We start from the raw sequence: 6,000 nt of genomic DNA on the forward strand, positions 1-6,000 counted from the left end.
TCTATGCTCAAGTTGCATTATAACCCTCCATGTTCAGTGTAATAACTTTCCACCCATAGAACCATTGTCCTACTATTTCACATTATGATTATGTACTTATTTCCATGGGAACGATAAATTCTACAGAAATGATTTTTCTTTAGCAATGATCTCTTGAAAAACTCTAAGAACAAGTAAATAAATTTCCCTTTTTGCACTAATATATAAACAGTTTGGTGTACTAACCATGATTTTTGTTGGTATTCTTCATCCTAGTTTCCATTCTTGGAGACATGCATTTAGGGTATTTATTTATTCAATGATTAAAATCTTTACTTCTCTTACAGTGTGGAGGAGAAAAACCTTTAGTTTGATTGGCCTTGGCATCTCCATTCTGAAAAGGGATTTAGGCTGGATATAAAATTCTGGGTTGATACATGTTATTCCCAACATCTAATAATGTTATCCACTGTCTAATAATCCGCATGATTTCTAATGATAGATATGCTCCCATTATTTGTTCCATTAGACAAGATGTATTTTTAATCTCTTTATCTCTGATTTTTAAACTGCCTATCAGATGTTTTCATTAAATTTTCATTACGGTGTGTCTTTTTGTGGTTTCCTTTTGTTTATTTCTTCTGCTCATAATTTATTAAACTTCTTGGATCTAGGGGTTTAAAGTTGAAATAAATTAGAGCTATTTTTAATTAGATAAATATGTGTCTTTTATCTTTGATTTTAATTTTGTCCCTATCACATGTTTCACATAATTTAATTTTTGTGTTTCTTTTGTGGTTTCCTTTGATTTCTTGGGTCTATGGGTCTTAAGTTTTCACAGATTATAATTTTTTCCAAGCATCATTATAAAAGTTGTTTCTTTGCCTCTTTTACTTTCCACTACTTTTCAAAATCCTTTTCTCTATTCATTTATTTCTAATAGTTTTTATTGCTATGTATTCAAATTTCTTTGAAGATTTTATCTATGGTTTTCATTATGTTCAATTATTGGTAAAGCAAATAAATAAAGAGATTAACAAGAATATAAAATACTTGAATGAGACTTCAAAAATTGTTCTAATTGATATCTATAGAACACCCCACCCAACAGTGGAAAACAAATTTGAGTGTACATAAATTAGTCAGCAAGATGAATCGCTTTTTCGACCATAAAACAAAACTCAGTAAAGCTGAAGGATAAAGCACGTCATTGGCCAAATGGAATTAATAAAATACAAACTTATGAATAAGTTCCAAATATTTGAAAAATTTTAAAAATCAAAAAAGAGATATTAGAAAGTGTTTTCAATTACACAAAATGAAAACAAAATTTATTAATTTGTGGCAAGCAGCTAAGGAAGTGTTCAGAAGAAAAACAGTTTATAAAAAATTTTTATGTTTGAATCTATAAACATATTTTAAATCTACAAAATCAATTACTCAACTTTCATATAAAACATTAGTAAGAGAAGTCCAAAGGAAATTAATCATAAGCTAGATAAAAAATAATAAAACATAAGCATAGAAGTCATAAAATGAAAAAACTAAAATTTTTAATAAAACTATAAAAAATTAACAAAATTTAAAACTTTTTAAAGATTAAAAAAATTGAGATTTGATGATCAATTTGACAGTTTATAATTAAAAGATAAAACCTATAAATAGCAAATAAAAGAAAGATACTATTAGAGTTTCCACAATCTCTAAAACCTTAATAAGAAAATATAAAAAATTTAACCTCACTGAATTTTATAACTTGAATAGAACAAAGACCTGAAAGAAACAAATCATCAATGCTCATCAAGATAAAATGTACAAATTAAACAACCTTTTATGTTATCAACAAATGAATGTGTGATTTAAAACATTTCAACAATAAAAACTTCAAATCAATAACTTCATAGGTTATTTCTGCCAACATTTAAAGAAGCAAAACATCAATTCAAACTCCTCTGGAAAATATAAAAGGAAAAAAAATCTTTCCAACCCATTTTCTGAAATCATCACAGCCTTAGTACGAGAACCTAATGACGATGTTCCAAGTAAAAACTGCTGAAGACACATAATGTAACAAAATGGAAGAAATATTTATTATATTTCTGGAAATATTGATTCAATGATAAATAATAAACCAATTTGTTATGATCAATTGGCATTATCTGCATAATTAAGATATTCATATTAGAAAAAATCAAGGCTATTTGCTATATTGTCAAACAAAAAGCAGAATTATATGTTTATTAAAACCACAGATGTAGCAAAAACGTTTTTCAATTTCAAATTAATAATAAAATCACTCAACAAACTGGAACAGAAGAATCTATTTCAACCTAAGAAAGGGTATCTATTGCAACCCTAAGCCTGATAACAAGCCTAAGGCAGAGAAGACCCCTTAAAGCTTGGAATAATGTAAGGCTGTTCTTACCATGTAACACAGGACTGGGAAACCCCTAAGAAGAAAAAGAAGTTAAGTTGTATAAACTGGAAAGAACTGTACACTCTACTTACAGATTTTTAGTACATTTTTACACATTTCTACAGACTGTTAACCCCCCAAATCTATAAACAAGCTATAAAAACTAATAACAGTATACTAAAGTCATAAAGTCATAGTATATCAATAAAGGAGTGGGTTTGGGGTGGGGTTGAAATTGGGAAAACTGGTGTAGGGATGTTGACACTGGTAGAGCAATTGGTCTTGAATTACTATATGCCTAAAATGCAACTATCAGTAACTTTGTAAATCATGGCTCTTTAGTACATTTTCTTAAAAATTTCATAGTCCAAAAACTTACACCACAGAATTGGAATTTGGAATAAAGGGAAATTACTAACAGTATCAAATTTATAAGGTACTTAAGGACAAACTGAAAATATGATCAAAGAGTTTGAGTTGTACATTATAAATCATTAAAATATCTAAACAAAATGAGTCACATGTGGATCAGAAGTTTCAATAATCTTAAGATGTGAATTATCCCTAGATGATATGTAACGCCGGTTCTATAAAATAAAAATAAAATCCCAGACTTTATTTGGCGGTTGAAGTTGACAAGCTGATTCTAAAATGTATATGGAAATGCAAAGAATTTAACTCTCCAATTGAGGACTAAACTGTAGACCTCACATTTCATTATTTTATAACTTTGAGAGAGTGTGATATTAGCATAATTTAAGTCTAGTATTAAATCTACATACATGACTAATCAATTTTGACAAGAGTAATACTATAATGCAAAGAGGAAGTACCCTTTTACCAGGCAAATAGTGTTGAAACAATTCAATTCATGTATATTGTTGGTTCAGGGAGGTTTAGTGTTAAATCATGAATATCTGTGTACTAAGTGACCTCGCAGATGTCCCAAGTAATCTTTGCCCCATGGTATCCATGTTTTATACCAGCTTTTCTTGAGTCAGAGACAGTTTACGTGAGCATCAGAATAAAGCAGAATAAAGCAGAAGTGAGAAAAACTTCTAAGTTGAAGTGATCTTCACAGAATCCAAACTAGATCCTTTTGCTTCTGTGCTCAGAATATGTCATAATACAGTTTAAAGTCCTTATCTTAGTTTATTCATCTTTGACAAATATCTCTCTGACCTCATCGCTGACTCCTCACCCCCTTGCTTTGTATGTATATTGACCTCAATGTTGTTTTTTTTTAAATCTTTACAGATATTGATTACTCTCTCCAACATCTTGCTCCCTCATTTAATTCTAGTTTCAGATTAAATGTCACCTTAAGAGACTCTTCCCTCACTGCTTGTCCATGATTATCCAGTTTCACAGCTCTGAGCACTCTGCTCCTCACTTTGTTTCTCTTTGTAACTCGAATCACCAAGTGACATATGGGAATGTTTGCTTGATTATTGCGGCCACCTCTCCTTCCCTCTGCCACACACACTAAAATGTTAGTTCCATGCAGGTACAGGCTTTGTTTTGTCATGCTGAATCCCAAAAGCCCAGAAAGACATCTGGCATATGGTAGGTGCTCATTAAATATATCGAAGAAATGTACAAACCTCTGTCCTAGGAAATCAGTGGATCACAGGATGTTAAAATGAGGTTTAAGTTCAAAAAATAAGAAACAAAGAGGACAAAGGAGGACTTATGACAACATGATCTTACCAGTTCCAAAATATGTCAAAGTGGTAGTCTGGATTGGCTAATATATCAAGACATATTCTAGAAGTTAAGCAAAGTTGTAACATCTGAAGCCAATCAAGTCTCCCAGCATACAGGCTTGTGGTCCCATTGAGCAGAAAGAACCAATAAGACAATCTACAGATTGAGCGATGCTGAAACATTAATTGTTCAGAAAGTGACCTATTTTTATTGGTAAAGAGCAAGTAATAGCGTGAAACAGAAAGTTATCTTAGCTGGAAAGAAAATTCATGAGCAGATTATGTTCAGGTGTGATACATAAGAAATCAGGACCTTAAAAATCCAAGATTCAGGGGCTGGAGCGATAGCACAGCAGCTAGGGCGTTTGCCTTGCACGCAGCCGACCCGGGTTCGAATCCCAGCAACCCATATGGTCCCCTGAGCAGCGCCAGGGGTAATTCTGAGTGCAGAGCCAGGAGTGACCCCTGTGCATTGCCGGTGTGACCCAAAAAGCAAATAAATAAATAAATAAATAAATAAATAAATCCAAGATTCAGTTCTTCTTTCTTCAGCAAGTCCTTTCTGAGGTTCTAGCTATTCCTGTGCTAATTTTCTCCTAAATGTGGCAGTCAAAGACATCCACTGTATGGTAGGGAGCATTGTCCATGGTATTGATTTTCCCTTTCAGTGAAGAATCCCTTGGGTTTTACTGGGAGTCCTGGCACACAGCCCGAAGCTGCCATCCCCTTGCTGCCATGGAAATTAGAGGTTATCTGATTGGTGACATTCACGTGGTACTGAATAGAGGACAAATACAGGCATCTTCCTGGGCATGCTTGTGGTAGGTTTGCTTCTTTAGACTGATTTGCCTAAGTCCCTTACATGATTTGTGACAAAAATCCTCCAGTCCATCTGGCCTGCTTCATGGGAAATAACTGTCCCATGTCTTTTTGTGGTGAATGGTCTCAAGACCATCATAGTTTGGTGACAGCATAAAAGGTCCATAGGACATGGAGCTAGAAGCCCACCTTTATCTTGGCCTGGCATGTACTCCAAAATATTCTTACCTTAAAGTAAAATAGTGACAATAAAATCTGTCAGGACAGAGAGAGAGAAAGTATAGCAGGTAGGGTGATTGCCTTGCATGCAGTCAACCTGGCTTGAATCCCCAGCATCTTATATAGTCCCCTGAGCCCTGCCAGGAGCGATCCCTGAGTACAGAGCCGGGATTTAGTCCTGAGCACTGATAGGTGTGGCTCCAAAGCCAAAGAAAAAATTAAATCTGTCTTTCAAGCTGTTATATGTTCATATCTTAAATCGAATGTTCGTTTCTTGGTATGTACCCTTGGAAGTGATTTACTAATTACCCACTGTACTGTCCATCAGAAACTACACTCCAGCACTTGAGTATATCAGGGAAAAAGAGTAACAAAAGAAAACAGAGGTGCTCAGATCCTTGAGCCCTTACCCTCTATTCTCAGGGAACAGTACAGAGTTCCAGAAATTTCATGTGGAATGTTAAATATTGTGCTTCTAAGTTGGGGTGGAAAGTCTTTTTGGCCTCCAGCTTTATTATTCTCAGTTAAGGAAAACTGTTTCCTATGACTTCAGTCCATGGCATCTCAGTACGGTCAAGATGCAGGGTACACTGGTGATCGCTCTCCAAAACCCTGTGCTTTTCCTCAGATCAAAAGCAAAAGATTGAAGACAAAGCAACTCCTCTACGATCTCCAAAACAGGATTCCTGTGACTTTAAAATTCTCAATAAGGAAATGCTTGAACATCACTTTTCTGCTAGAACAAGACCAATGCTCCGCCAGCGCCCCCCTCCCACTTCCCTTACCCCCACCCCCCCCCCCCCGCCCCGTTCCTGGGCATGGTCCCTTCTGTGATGCTCCTGGGAAAGAAATCTGTGCTTC

This window comes from Sorex araneus, chromosome 4 (assembly GCF_027595985.1).
Source record: "Sorex araneus isolate mSorAra2 chromosome 4, mSorAra2.pri, whole genome shotgun sequence".
NCBI lineage: Eukaryota > Metazoa > Chordata > Mammalia > Eulipotyphla > Soricidae > Sorex > Sorex araneus.